Source organism: Brienomyrus brachyistius, unplaced genomic scaffold (assembly GCF_023856365.1).
Source record: "Brienomyrus brachyistius isolate T26 unplaced genomic scaffold, BBRACH_0.4 scaffold33, whole genome shotgun sequence".
Lineage (NCBI taxonomy): Eukaryota > Metazoa > Chordata > Actinopteri > Osteoglossiformes > Mormyridae > Brienomyrus > Brienomyrus brachyistius.
In genome coordinates this window covers 38835-55088 of record NW_026042308.1, presented here as the reverse complement: position 1 = coordinate 55088, position 16254 = coordinate 38835, and the positions used below count along the sequence as shown (strand labels likewise).

The 16254-nt window shown below is 42.1% G+C and overlaps 1 protein-coding gene and 1 long non-coding RNA gene across 3 annotated transcripts in view; both read left to right on the top strand.

The window, feature by feature from the left end:
- LOC125721468 (NLR family CARD domain-containing protein 3-like) overlaps positions 1-16254 on the top strand; it is a 181028-nt gene that overhangs the window by 130923 nt on the left and 33851 nt on the right. The gene's annotated exons all lie outside the window — the stretch shown is intronic.
- Positions 13469-13988, top strand: LOC125721527 (uncharacterized). The gene is made up of 2 exons (XR_007385805.1): positions 13469-13689; positions 13807-13988. It is a non-coding gene; the product is annotated as an uncharacterized LOC125721527 (long non-coding RNA).

Here is a 16254-nt window from a genome sequence, read left to right as displayed (position 1 = left end):
CAATAGAAACGATGGATAGTTTTAAAGTGAATACGTACATAACTAAGGTTTTTGGAAGTAAGGCAAAGATTCGACCGCACTGTTTCCCAAACTGGGTGGAATCCTAACCTAGAAAGTTCTAAATCCCATTTTGACAGAATCTTCAAAGGCTTATGAACGTTAAGGAGTAAATTGTTGTAAATGTTTGTGACTGTGCCTTTAGATGCCTCGACAGGATCGATCCAGCTAAACATTGGGTGATCATCTAAGACAGAATTCCATGGCACAGCATAGGCCTTCATTGTGGATCGTAGCCTGATGTCGAAGAAAAATGAGAAGCCAGGCAGACTGTATTCTTTTTGAATGTCCTGGAATGTGCGCACAACATTTGCATCAAATGTATTAGAAAATGTGAAAACCCCCTTGGATGACCAGGGGGGACAAACAAAAGCTTTATAGTCTGACAGAAAGTGGAAATTGTTCCATAAAGGAGATTGTTGACCTATTACTTTTTCGGCGTTGTACCATGCAGCTAAGGTGGATGAAAAGATACAACCAAGTTTGCGTCGTGATTTACGAAGACCTACCCCTGGGAAAGGTAAGTCCTGGAGTCCGTGGGGATGCACTATAGCCGATTCAATACCTCTCCACGACACTACACTGCCTGCGTCTGTCCAAGTGCGCATAGCCCTAATTTGAAATGCCCAATGCTAGAGCTTAAAATCAGGGAGGGCGAGGCCACCGTCTGATTTGGTGCGCTGTAAAACTGAGAAGCGTTTCCTGGGTTGTCTGCCGTTCCAAATTAATTTGGATACAATGAAATTCAAATCTTCAAAATAATTTGGAGGTGGTACACATGGAATCATAAAAGACCAAAAGATAAGTGAGTAAAATATTCATTTTGATTGAACGGCATCTTCAGCTAGAGAAAGACGTGGAGACAAAAGGCTGGAGGAGATAAAGACAGCGCAGAAAGAAGACGACGTATGCAGACAAGTGACAAACCACTGTTTCACAGAATGGCCAGAGAGATGTAAGTTAGATCCAGACATTAAACCATACTGGCAGCACAGAATGGATTTTCACCTTGCTCACGACCTTCTCATGAAGGGAGAAGGACTTGTGATACCTCCCCCCTTGAGAGCGGATGTTCTTCAGCGTCTGCATGAAGGCTATCAGGGAATTACAAAATGCCGAGCCAGAGCTACACTGTCAGTATGGTGGCCCGGTATCACAGCACAGATTAGCCAGATGGTGGACAGCTGGGTCCTAAATGGCCAGATCTGCAAGTTTTTCGCAAGCAGGATGAGGAGAGAAGGCGTCAGCAGGCAAAACACTACAACCGCAGACTCCGCTCCAGACCTCTCGCAGAACTGACATCTGGTCAGACAGTTTGGATTAGCACAGAAGGGACTGCTGGGAGTCGTCAGACCTGCAGATACTCCTAGACCATATGTGGTAGAGACTGATAAAGGTCATCTTTGGCCTACAGGGACTGTTACTAGTTCAAGTTGACTGGAAAACCACCTGACAGAATGGACTTGTGAACAAAGAGGGAAGTTCAGTAGAAGAGAGAGAGAAAGAGAGAAGGAGGTTGTTGATAGCAGTAATAGAAATTAATGTCAAAAGGTACACAGCACATTTGACTTAAGCTAAAAGGAGGAGGTGTAATAATAGAACTACTGTTCCCATAATGCTCTATTTCCCACAGTGCTTTTGTGCCTTGTATGCAGTATTCCAGTTGTTGTATTAAACACGATCTAACCATGTACTGACAGTCCCATCTGCTCATTATACAGTTTAGTCAGGGTGATGACTGACTGATGACTGATAACTGAGGGGGACAGTTAAGTTACTTTGGTTAGTCTTTATTTATTTATTATTTTTTTATTTTGGGTTATTTCTGAATTACATTTGGTTGTTTGGAGCCTATTGACACTTGATAGAGGGATTTAATGGACAATAAAGAATGTGCATCCTATCCTGTAAGGCATTCAAGTTTGTCCATCAGCCCACAGGCCAGCAAGCAAAGGCAGTTTAAAGTTTATAAAAGTTTAGATGAATGCAAGTATTTTCTGGCTGATCATCTACACGGGACTGATTGCTTCCTAATCGTATAGTTTTTATTGTTTATCGTTTTATATGTTTTATCCTGATTAATTCTGCAAGGTTTTTGTGGTTTTTCGACCTCCCAAGAGCAACTTCGATTTCGTTTTGTTTTTAGTTCATACTTGGTTCAGGCAGAAGTTCTTTTGGTAAGTAGTAGTAAATTTATCGTTAATTTAAAATTTTAAATAAAAATAATAATTAAGTTCCGTTTCAACCCAAGTAACTTATTTTAGTGTACTCGGCACTTTATTGCATTTAACGGTACGCTAATTAATCTTTAAAGTTAAATACGCTATATAAATTTACTGGGCTGGGAGTACGGGGTCATAGTGAGTTAGTTAATTATGGGGCCGGCTCAGTGTTGCGTTTGCAACATGTTTGCCCTTCTGGACGTTAGTGTCCAGTCGGACTTCATCTGCGAGCGATGTAAGCTAGTGGACTCGCTCATGGTCAAAGTTCGCGACCTTGAGGAGCAACCGGCTCTCATCCAATGCAACAGTGAGTTAGAGGAGCAAGTTAATATGCCTTTTAGGGAGAAGGTGTGTACGCCACTAGCCGGGAGGGGGGAGAATGAAGAGCAGAGAGGTCGAGAGAGCTGGGTGACCGTAGGTCGTAGACGCAGGAAAGGGCATACACACGTTGCAGAGGCGGCATCACCTGAGGTGACTGTGTCGAACAGGTTTCAGGTTCTTCCAGCTTTAGAGCCGGAACGGACTGGGGAGGCAGGTGGGCCCTTGGGCACTGAGGAGCCCCCTCCTCCCAGGAAGAGGGAGGTTGTGGTAGTGGGGGATTCCATTATTAGGGGAGTAGACAGTTATGTGTGCACGCGTGATAGAGGGTCCCGTACGGTGTCTTGCCTGCCTGGTGCCCAGGTAGGAGACCTTCCAGATCGTGTGGATAAGCTTTTGGCCCCAGCTGGGGTGGATCCAGTTGTCGTGGTGCATGTTGGCACCAACGACATAGGCAAGGGTAGAAGGGCTGTTCTGCAGGATAAATTTATAGAAGTTGCCAATAAGCTTAGAAGCAGAACGTCCACGGTGGTATTCTCCGAAATACTCCCCGTGCCACGTGCAAGTCAGGCTAAGTTAGCTGAAATAAGGAAATTAAATGCGTGGCTAAAAGGATGGTGTAGGAAAGAGGGGTTTAGGTTTATGGGGCATTGGAGGACCTTCTGGAACAGGTGGGACCTGTTCAAGCCGGATGGGTTGCACCTGAACCAGAGGGGAACCAGTGTATTGGGGAGGCGTATGTGTAGAGTAGTTGAGGAATGTTTAAACTAGGGACTGGGGGGGCAGGGAGGTTAGTTAACTATGTCAGTGGGGGGAAACGGAAAGCCCCAAATAATCATATTGTAAGTGGGCACCATAATAGGCCTACCCTTTGTTGTCTGTATTTAAACGCCAGAAGTATTAGGAATAAAATTTATGGTTTAGAGGCTTTTATCTCATCGGACTCTTATGATATTATAGGAATAACTGAAACGTGGTTGAGTGAAAAGGATGGTCAAGAATATAATATGGATGGTTACACGTTGTTCCGTAAGGATCGTATAGGAAAAAAGGGAGGTGGTGTTGCAGTATATGTAAAGGAAAACTTGCAGGCAAGGGAACTTACTGATATAAATAAAACTACGGAAGCAATATGGGTAAAATTAGATGCTAAAAACTCAAATAGCCTAATTGTCGGTGTTTGTTACAGAACACCTAATATAGCTGCTGAGGAAAGCAGATTGTTATACAGTGATATTAGGACTATGAGCAATAAAAATTATGTGATAGTTATGGGTGATTTTAATCTACCAGGAATGCAGTGGGACATTGTCACTGGCTCTTCTGAAAATGAACTGGAGATGATGGAATTAGTACAGGATTGTTTTTTTACTCAGTTTGTTAACACCCCTACCAGGGGAGATGCCATTCTTGATCTTGTTCTCTCTAATAACCAGGACAGGATTGGTAAATTAGACGTTTTAGAACCACTTGACAGTAGCGATCATAACATGGTCAAATTTGAGGTTAAGTTTAGTGTTCGAAGAGCTAAGTCCAAATCAAAAATATATAATGTTAGGAAGGCTGACTTTAAGTGTATGAGACTAAAACTAGAAACTGTGAACTGGATGGAGTTAAATAACAAAACTGTTGAAGAGGCCTGGGAATTTTTTGAAAGCACATTATTGCAAGTGCAAGAGGACTTCATACCTGTTTCCAGCAAGAATAAATCTAGGAAATTGAAACCTAGGTGGTTTACTAGGGAAATAAAGCATAAAGTAAGGAGGAAAAGGGCTTTGTTCCAGCAATGGAAAATAACTGATGATGACAGAATTAAGCAGGAATATCTAAGTCTACAGGCTGAGTTAAAAAATGATATTAGACGAGCTAAAAGAAATGTCGAAAGGATGGTTGCATTGGAAGCTAAGGATGACGTTAAAAGTTTCTTCCAGTATTTTAACTCTAAAAGAGCTCTAAAACCTGAAATTACTAATCTGCAGGATAGTAAGGGTCTTATAATAGTAAACGACATTGATATAGTAAATGAGTTCAATGATAGTTTTGCACGGGTATTCACTGTTGAGGACCTTAGTAATTTACCAATTATTACCTATCCAGCATTGTCTATAGCTAATATATATATAACTGAAGCAGATGTTTTGCAAAGCCTAGCTAAGCTCAAAATAAATAAATCACAGGGCCCTGATGGCATCTTACCTATAGTGTTAAAAGAGATGAGGGATATTATTTGCCGACCCTTAACTTTACTGTTTCAAAAATCCTTATCTGAAGGTGTGGTACCTTCTGATTGGAAGCACGCCTTCATAACGCCTATTTTCAAAAAAGGGGATAGAAGTAATTTGTCTAACTATAGGCCAATCAGTCTAACTTATATAACTGGTAAAGTTATGAAGGCTATAATCAAAGAGAAAATGGTAGATTACCTGGACTCCAATAACATTTTGCGGGATAGCCAGCATGGATTTAGGAGAGGTAGATCCTGTTTAACAAATCTGTTGGAGTTTTTTGAGGACGCTACTCAGGAAGTTGATGATAAGAAGGCCTATGATGTCATCTACTTAGATTTCCAAAAGGCTTTTGATGTTGTCCCCCACAAGAGGCTCCTACTTAAACTCAAAGCGACAGGTATTTTAGGTACCGTAGCGACCTGGATTGATAACTGGTTAACAGATAGGAAACAGCGAGTAGTTATAAGAGGCACAATGTCACAGTGGACTTGCGTTCATAGTGGGGTACCGCAGGGTTCGATTTTAGGACCACTATTGTTCCTAATTTACATAAATGATATGGATACCAATATATACAGTAAACTGGTGAAATTTGCAGATGACACCAAGGTGGGTGGTGTAGCAGATACTGAATTAGTGGCTCAGCAGCTACAGCGGGATCTTGATTTAATTAGTGACTGGGCCGATACCTGGCAGATGAAATTTAACGTCGATAAATGTAAGGTACTCCATCTAGGGAGCAGAAATATAAACTACAGGTATTTCATGGGTGTCACTGAAATAAAGGTAGCTGATCATGAGAAAGACCTTGGTGTGTATGTTGATGCTTCCATGTCCCATTCTCGCCAGTGTGGGGAAGCAATAAAAAAGGCCAATAGGATGTTGGGGTATATCTCCAGGTGTGTGGAGTTTAAGTCAAGGGAGGTAATGCTAAGATTATACAATTCCTTGGTGAGACCTCACCTAGAATATTGTGTGCAGGTTTGGTCACCATATCTTAAAAAGGACATTGTGGCCTTAGAAAAGGTGCAGCGTAGGGCCACAAAAATGATTCCTGGTCTTAGAGGAATGTCATACGAGGAATGGTTACTTGAGCTAAATCTGTTCAGTCTCAAGCAAAGGAGATTGAGGGGGACATGATCCAGGTATATAAGATTCTAACAGGTTTGGATGCTGTTCAACCAAATAGTTACTTCAGCATTAGTTTAAATACACGGACTCGTGGCCATAGGTGGAAATTAGCGGGAGAACATTTCAAGCTGGATTTAAAGAAGCACTTCTTTACACAGTGTGTAGTCAGAGTATGGAATAGCCTTCCTGATAATGTAGTGCAAGCTGAATCCTTGGGTTCCTTTAAATCAGAGCTAGATAAGATTTTAACGACTCTGAGCTATTAGTTTAGTTCTCCCCAAGCGAGCTTGATGGGCCGAATGGCCTCCTCTCGTTTGTATAGTTCTTATGTTCTTATGTTCTTATGTATAATGACAGACAGACAATATATAAATCAATTTTGAAATCAGCCTATGGCTGGGCAATATTGTACATTAGTAAAGTTTTTTTCATAGGAAATGATATTGATAATTATCACGATATAATTTTATTCTACATTTTTACTTAAAATTCACATAATTGCGTTTAAAAAGGCAACGTGAAAATTGAGAAACGTGGAAATTGAATTGACTGCAAACTTAAATCTAAATTTAATAAATCATATATATGATAATTGAATGATGTGTGAATGTGCCCTGCGATGGGCTGGCCCCCCATCCTGGGTTGTTCCCTGCCTCGTGCCCATTGCTTCCGGGATAGGGTCCGGACCCCCCGCAACCCAGTAGGATAAGTGATTTGGAAAATGGATGGATGGATGGATGGATGGATATATATGATATTTGATGTATACACAGGCCTATAAAGGACTCAGACGTCAATCCCTCGCACAGGCCTATAGAGGACTCAGACGTCGGCCCCCCACACAGGCCTATAGAGGACTCAGACGTCAGCCCCCCACACAGGTCTATAGAGGACTCAGACGTCGGCCCCACACACAGGCCTATAGAGGACTCAGACGTCGGCCCCTCACACAGGCCTATAGAGGACTCAGACGTCAATCCCTCACACGGGCCTATAGAGGACTCAGACGTCGGCCCCCCACACAGGCCTATAGAGGACTCAGACTTCAGCCCCCCACACAGGCCTATAGAGGACTCAGACGTCAATCCCTCGCACAGGCCTATAGAGGACTCAGACGTCGGCCACCCACACAGGCCTATAGAGGACTCAGATGTCGGCCCCCCACACAGGCCTATAGAGGACTCAGACGTCGGCCCCTCACACGGGCCTATAGGGGACTCAGACGTCAGCCCCTCACACGGGCCTATAGAGGACTCAGACGTCAGCCCCCCACACAGGCCTATAGAGGACTCAGACGTCGGCCCCTCACACGGGCCTATAGGGGACTCAGACGTCGGTCCCCTCACACAGGCTTATAGAGGACTCAGACGTCAGCCCCCCACACAGGCCTATAGAGGACTCAGATGTCATTCCGCTGGATGCATTAGAGAACCAGAGCGTACCTCTGGCAGATACGTGGTGGCTGTGTGGTCAGGAGGGAGGATTGAGGCCTCCTCTCCCCAATAATTGTGGAGGCCTCTGCACTAGGGGGATGTTAGCTAGCCAGGTGGATATTGACAAACAGCCCTCTAGGTCCCACAGGTTTGTTACGAGCTGCGAAGATGATCCCAGTGTGTATATAGATGCCATATGCCAGCCGAGGGGCATTCCAGAGAAATATAAGGTGAGACGTGAGATAGCTGCAGGGTTTGAATCAATATTAATTTGGCCTACTGTTAACAAAAATGTGGAATGGAAAAATTATTTGTACTATAATCAGCAGAGGTTTACCAACTATACTCAGGAGGCACTCGCATCTCTGGGGGGCAGCTTCAGGCCACCAGTCTGATGGCATGACAGAACAGGATGGCCCTGGATTGGCTCCTGGCTGAAAAAGGGGGAGTGTGTGTGCTGTTCGGGGATCAGTGCTGTACATTTATTCCCAATAATACAGCCCTGGATGTTTCATTTACTGAGGGTATGAGAGAGTTGCAGGGGTTACAGGATGAGATGGCGAGAAATTCGGGACAACATGACGGGTTGTTTGACTGGTGCTATAATATGTGGGGTAGTTGGCAGTAAGCCCTTATGAAAGCACTCTGTGTGCGTGCTGTGTTCATTCTTGCTTTGCTACTAATCTTTTGTTGTGTAGTTCCTCTTGTTCGCTCCCTAGTGGGAAGAGCGCTGTCTCAGCAGGTGACTATAGCTGCAATGTTTAGAGTGGTGGGAGGACCGTTTGGAGCGGCAACCTCCTGGACCAACACGGAAACGGATGGCGACATAGACACCTTGGATACGCTCCTGCCCATAGCTGAAGTTCGGCCGTACCGCCTGTGAATACTCCATGTTGGAAACGCTGCAGCCTGCCTGCCGCCCACGACACCTGGGACTTTCCTGCTCATGACAGAGTGCCTGTTATAGTAATCTACAGTGTTATCAGTTAACCTTTCAGTTATCTTTGCATTAGCCGTATATGTTTATGTAATGAGCTTGTGGTAGGTGATGTACTCCTGGTAGATTATGTATTCCTGATAATATATGCAATGTATCCTGGGGAGTTCATTGCTGTTGGTTGATTCTGAGTGTTGATAGTTTGTGAGCCATGTCAGCCATGGACCCCGAAGGGGGGCCGCGCCTGTGGCGGGCTGGGAGTGGAATTTCCCTAGATCTTAGGGTTTTACTTTAAGTGTCCGGCCTTGGTTGTAACTTAATTGTTGCAATAAAGACTGAATTTGGATCTACACCAGCGGCTTCTGACTTCTGATTTAGCAGGGAATGAAAAACCACAAAACTAACATTTTGCCTTTTTCCCCATCTGTAACTGTTATTATGTTATTATCATTTAGAACTGAATATCCATACTCCCTTTTAATCTCATGCATCTTTTTTATCATTCCCCAGACTTTACTAATGTCAGTTTCCCGTCCTACTGAATTACAGAAGGACCTCCAAAACTCCCTCTTTGCTCATTTAACTACCCTCCTTACGTTAGCCTGCAACTTTTTGTACTCAATCAAATTCTGAAAGTTGTGAGTACTTTTTAACATTGTAAAAGCTTTGTTCCGAGACTTAACTGCAGTATCACATTCCTTTGTTTACTATGAGATCTTTGGTTAGTCTGCTTTGCTGCCTCTAGAATTACTGCATCATGGTTAGATTTCTTTTGTCCGACATAAAGCCGGCCCTGCAAAACGTCACCTAACGTCACCAAGTCACATGGTACAAAAACCTACAAGACGATCGTGACAGATCGTGCAGCACGTGCAGAGAGCAAGTAAGATCGTGCAGCACCTTTCAGCCGGCGTAACTGTAAATGTCGCTACTATGTGCCCCTGGCTTATTTTGTAAATGTCTCGTAAATGTTCTTGTTTGTTTTGTTAATCTTAATGGTCACTGGTCAGCTATTACTTCTGTTGTAATTTAAAGCTTCAATAACAAAAATAATAAAAGAACCTCTCAGCCGGCTGCACAAACTGGAACTGCCTCCGTGACACAACTTTGCCCTTATTGGCTGAACAATTTTAGTCACACGCATGACGTTTGTATCTCTGGAAGTTCCGATACGTTATCTGCTATTTCTCCCGAAAAGCCTGTAAAGAAGTAAAGTTTCAATAAATGCTCTAATAGTACACATAAGTTAATCGTTTATTTATTGTTAGTTACTGTAATGTTGCGCTGCTTTATGTGTTTAATCGTCTAGTCTGTGAAGAAGGCATTCAAGTAAGAATTGCATTGTATTCTGTGCATGACAATAAAAACTTTGAATCCTTGAAATAAATGTATTTGATCTTTTTCCTGGCAGCTATCTTTTCACTGCTAGCACTTTGGATCAGGAGTTGGTTATTGTAGAAGAGGTAATGTGCATGCAGGTGATATTTGTATAGATGTATCTACACCCTTTTGGAAGTGCGGCCATCTCAGTCAGGTCTCGCACTACGAGGAGTAGAAGTTGTCTAGTTTGGCTGCTGTCAGTTTATATTACAAGTTTATATTACAGTTTATATTATTATATTACACTCCTGCAGCCGCCGGCAGATGGCGCTCCCCCTCACGTCAGCTGCAGTCAGACCTAAGTGAAGTCGAACGCACCCAATGGCTCCTCCCCATTCCCAATTATCAAAAAACCCACTAATTGAATGGGTCGCGTAATTATCGCTATGAATTCTGGGAGTCTGTGCAACTTCAAGACCGCAGCTCTCGTGTTAATTATAGCAAGGAAGGAATATTATTCTATATTTTTAATGGCGACCGAATGATTGATTGATATAATGTAGTGTTTCATTCTATATCCTGTTTTGATAAGATATCGACATTTCGTAAACATTCGATATACAATTAAACCATAATTGGTCCGTCTTGTTTCTTTGTCACCCAGAAACTTTACAACTGTGTTGTGAGCGGATTTTCAGCGCTTATATGTTTTTAAACTTGTCTTAAAATTTTGTGGTACTTCTACGTTTCTGCGCTTTTGTAAATGTAGATCGTATGTTTCGTCATTTGATTAAAGCGTTTGAAGACTTTGCAGCGCGCTGACACCAATCGGCCACCGTAGCTTAGCAACCGAATCATAACAATTCTTTTCCGTTTAGAGTTTTCATTTGAACATTTAAAGCAGCTCAGACTTGCAGTTTATCAGCAAGAGAGAAGACGCGAAAGATGTCCATCGTGAAAACCACCGTGAATCTCCAGAGGATTGACTGGCTGCTGCCGAAAGGTGCAGTCAGTGTGCGGATCGCCCCGGAATACATCCCCGGTCCAGTTGGCCGAGGTAAGGATGGCAAAATGATGCCCAGACTAACTCAGCACTTAAAGAGTTAAAGTCAGAATATGCTTGACTAGTCTTCTTGAATCTTCTGTTCTATTATCTTGTTTTAGAAGTACATGTCTAAATAATAAAGTAGTTCACCTTTAGCTTTAATATACGGGAGTCTTTTTACATGTCTACTGCATTATATTATATTTAAACATCAGAGAAAATCATCATGAAGTGGTAAAGTAACAGCTGAATATGTCCATTATAATATACGGTGTTTCCCCGAAAATAAGACAGGGTCTTATATTAATTTTTGCTCCAAATGACGCGTTACGGCTTATATTAAGGTAGTATTTTCCCAAGTATAACATGCTACAGTATATTTACCGGTATTCATGAAAAAAATCCACATTTATTCAAACACAGACATCATGTCATCTTCTAACAGTATCTTTCCATGTAAACAATTTGACGGTGAATTTATTCATGAACAAAATTCTGCTGTATACTGCATATGTTTATTCAAATATAGTCGTAATGTCATGTTCTTCTGGAACATCATCGTAAATCTCCAAGTTCCAAATTCCGTCCTGAATATCTCGCAACTCAATTTCCTGTAGAACCAGTGTCCCCAATCTCTCATGTTTAGCAATAACTCTGTCCTTAAATGAGCGCCTCTTGTCCATGTAGCCTTCTCGTAGTATAACCGCATCTCATTCTAGTTACCATACAATCCATGGGACAATAACTAGGGCTTATATTACGAGCTTCTTGAAAAATCATGTTAGGGCTTATTTGCGGGGAAACGCGGTAGTAATCAGAAAAAGCATAAATCTTAGTTTGGTACCTTGAGAGTGAATAAATAATGCAACTTATGGAAAGTGTAAGATAAGTAAAGGATTTGACTTAATAGTCAGTTGTTGATGCCAGCATTTGGATTGAGTGGGCTGCTATATTTGATGCACATGAACCTTTCCAGTGTTGTTTTTCGCTGTTGTTCTGCGTATCAGGGAATCTGTGCACAAGCTGGCTTGTTTTTATAGGTCAGGTTCCCCTGCTGAAACGCAGACGGCCCAAGTCAAGACCAGCGCATAAGTTTCCCAAGCGTGTGTTTCCTGTATCCAATAAAGACTGCAGAATTTTTCTTAGTGTGCAATACCGACTGCCAAGTGTGATATCTGTGATGGTTGTGATGTAGTGTTGTTGTACAGTGACATAATGTTTCATTTAAATTAAATATGCTGTCCCCTGTCTTTATAATCCCAAAGGACAAACCAGTTCCAGTGATGCTGGCCGTCGGAAGAAGTGCCGCACCGGGCCGCCGGCAGCCAGCTCCCTGACCACGTCTGCCTCTCCTGGATCTGCTGCCATCCCGGTGGCAACCAGCAGGGGTCAGCAGGGCACAGGCCGCCGTAGAAAAACGGCGGGAGGCCGGTCAGGGCGAAGAAGGAGGTATGACCAACAGAAGGGGTTAGAGCCTAAGCCCAGCTCACCAACCTTCTCCTCCTCTTCATTTTTATTTCCGTCTTCAGCCCCCTCCCCTTTTGTTTCATCCCCATTTCTTTTTATGGGCTCCTCTGTTTTATCCCCACACTTACTCACACCTGTTAGCCCAGCTCCACATCCATATTCAGCTCCAGGCCTGGTTCATCTGACCCATCTGCTTCAGGCTCCAGCACAGGCTGTAGCCGCCTCATCTCACCTGGAAAAATTCTATTGGTTGTATAACTATTATGTAACAAAGTACTCTAAAATGACCTATGACGCCAAGTGCTTTACTGAGTACTGGTGTCAGGAGTTTTGGAACAGACATTTAAATGAAATTAACTTAGCTAAACAGGGGAAGAATGAGGATAATGAGGGTACTCATTCAACCAAGAGGCGTAGGATTGATGAAGATGAGTTCATCTTTCCTATTGATGCACTGGAGCAGCTAAGTACCATGCCCAGGGCTCAGGAGATGGGTGTGGAAATGGGCTATCAGTCAGATGCACATAGCTACATTTCCCTGTAGATTCAGCACATAATTACACAAGAGTTGTCATACATACTTAGGATAAGATAAAATACCATGTAGTTCTATAGCATAAGGTACTATAGGATAAGATTAAGATAGGATAAGGTTAAGATTGTATATAATAAGATAGGACAAGTTAAGATAGTCTTAACTTGTATGCCATTTTATGTTTTACAAAGACATGATAAATTACCATAAGTTTAGGATAAGATTATATAAGATAACATAGTATAAGAATAAGATAAGAAAGATAGGATAAGATAACATAGAATAAAATTAAGATAGGATAGGTTACGGTAAGCTTAAGATTGTATAACATAGGATTAGATTAATTATAAATAAAGCAGTCCTCCTTAGAGGGGGGGTGGTGGAGGGAATATTTAAAAAATAAAAATAGGGTTAGTTAACATAAGGTAAAGATAAGATTGTATAACATAGGATTAGATTAATTATAAATAAAGCAGTCCTCCTTAGAGGGGGGGTGGTGGAGGGAATATTTAAGAAATAAAAATAGGATTAATTAAGATAAGATTGTATAACATAGGATTAGATTAATTATAAATAAAGCAGTCCTCCTCAGAGGGGGGGTGGTGGAGGGAATATTTAAGAAATAAAAATAGGATTAATTCAGAAGGTTAAGATAAGATTGTATAACATAGGATTAGATTAATTATAAATAAAGCAGTCCTCCTTAGAGGGGGGGTGGTGGAGGGAATATTTAAGAAATAAAAATAGGATCAGTTAACATAAGGTAAAGATAAGATTGTATAACATAGGATTAGATTAATTATAAATAAAGCAGTCCTCCTTAGAGGGGGGGGTGGTGGAGGGAATATTTAAGAAATAAAAATAAGATTAATTAAGATAAGGTTAAGATAAGATTGTATAACATAGGATTAGATTAATTGTAAATAAAGCAGTCCTCCTTAGAGGGGGGGTGGTGGAGGGAATATTTAAGAAATAAAAATAGGATTAATTCAGAAGGTTAAGATAAGATTGTATAACATAGGATTAGATTAATTATAAATAAAGCAGTCCTCCTCAGAGGGGGGTGGTGGAGGGAATATTTTAAGAAATAAAAATAGGATCAGTTAACATAAGGTTAAGATAAGATTGTATAACATAGGGCTACAGTGAAGAAATCAAAAATTTCAAGGCAGCATGAAGGTAACGCACAATCAGGGATGTGCAATTTCTGAGGCATGTATTCAAAAAAAGTATTTTAATTGTGTTTTATGATTCATATTTGACTTAGTTCATGAAATAAAATGTTTTTTTCTACAGATCAGTGTTTTTGTATTTTGTAAAATACGAGAAATACTGTATGCATGGTAATGTCAGGTGTGCAAAATGTTTGTGCTAACAAAGGACACAGAGCCCCTAGAAGGGCACAGAGCCAGGCTGAGCACCACAGCGCTATCCAGCCCATGGCTGCCGATGGTCACATTCCACCAGAACCCCCCAACACTAACTCCCCAGGGAACTTCCAAGCAGCAGAGCAGATTCCAACAACCGAGGATCAAAGGAAAAGAAAAGATACTGGCAGGAAGAAGATGATCTTGTGGCCAAAGGTTAAAAATGTAGAAGTTTGGAGAACAAATGTGTTACAAATGAAATATTATTTGAAATGTGCTACAGCTTAATCATTCTATCATACATCTATCCATCCATTTTCCAAACCGCTAATCCTACTGGGTCGCGGGGGGTCCGGAGCCTATCCCGGAAGCAATGGGCACAAGGCAGGGAACAACCCAGGATGGGGGGGCCAGCCCATCGCAGGGCACACTCACACACCATTCACACCTACAGGCAATTTTTTAGCAACTCCAATTAGCCTCAGCATGTTTTTGGACTGTGGGGGGAAACCGGCGTACCCGGAGGAAACCCCACGACGACATGGGGAGAACATGCAAACTCCACACACATGTAACCCAGGCGGAGACTCGAACCTGGGTCCCAGAGGTGTGAGGCAACAGTGCTAACCACTGCACCACCATGCCGGCCCAAAAATTTAAACAAATTCATTTTAAAAAACTTTAATCTCAGAGCCAATTGCCATTTGCCCACAAATATTTCATTTATTATTGTTTATGATTATAAATGCCGAATACATTCCTGGAGCCTTCGATTTAGCATACACAGTGCCCTCTACAGGATTCTGTCGAAACAGCATCTCTCAACCTCGTTCACAAGATTTGTGTCTTTTTCACAAAACGTTTTTCTTTGTAAATCCCAAAATCTTCCTATAAATGTATGTATGAATGCTTCTCGTCTTTTTCAGTCACACGAAGCCTTTATAAATGAGCTCCCCGATTAATCTGTTTACATGAAAACATCTTAATTGCGTTAAGGCATGTAAACGTAGCCACCTAACGAAAGGTAACCACGTGACTTAGCAGACTGCATGTTCCTCATCTCCTCTGTATGGACCATAGAGCTGTGTATCGGAGAGTCTGACAACACGCTACGTTTCAAGATACAGGCATTACAATTCAGATCGCTGCTCTATTTTGCCATTCTTTTTAAAAAATCTGCTTTTAGGAAAACATGGCACATTATAGAGAGCACACCACCAAATGGATGAAATCTGAGTAAAAACATTTGATTTTTAACGCAATCAGAATAAAGGGGTCTGCATTTATCACTGTCCCTGTAACAATCCAGCATCGTAGCACTACAGCTATTTCGGATTCAGCCAACGAATAACGTTGCTAGTCAGCAGCCTTGTGCAAGCTACTGAAAATTACTAATTACCAATTACTGTATATAAAAATAATTATAATAAGGGTGGGATTCGACCGTGTGTCTGCCTGGGGGGTCGCCGGCCAGGATCGCCAGCAGTTTGGACGTGTGGTTGGTGCGGCAATGTGCTGCATCAGCGTCTGCTCCCTCTGCCTGACCTGCCCTGTATAATTACATAATCAAGGAAAATAACAGTGGGCTAAAGGTTGCATAGTGATCACATTAACATCGCGTCGATGTTGAAATACACTGAACAAAAATATAAACCCAACACTTTTGTTTTTGCTCCCATTTTTCATGAGATGGACTTAAAGATCTACAATTCATTCCAGATACACAATATTACCATTTCTCTCAAACATTTCTCACAAATCAGTCTAAATGTGTGATAGTGAGCACTTCTGCTTTGCTGAGATAATCCATCCCACCTCACAGGTGTGCCACATCAAGATGCTGATCTGACATCATGGGTAGTGCACAGGTGTACCTTATACTGCCCACAATAAAAGGCCACCCTGGAATGTGCAGTTTTGTCTCACAGCAAAATGCCACAGATGCCACAAGCATTGAGGGAGCGTGCAATTGGCATGCTGACAGCAGGAATGTCAACCAGATCTGTTGCTCGTGCATTGAATGTTCATTTCTCAACCATAAGCCGTCTCCAAAGGCGTTTCAGAGAATATGGCAGTACATCCAACCGGCCTCACAACCGCAGACCACGTGTAACCACACCAGCCCAGGACCTCCACATCCAGCAGGTTCACCTCCAAGATCGTCTGAGACCAGCCACTCAGACAGATGATGCAC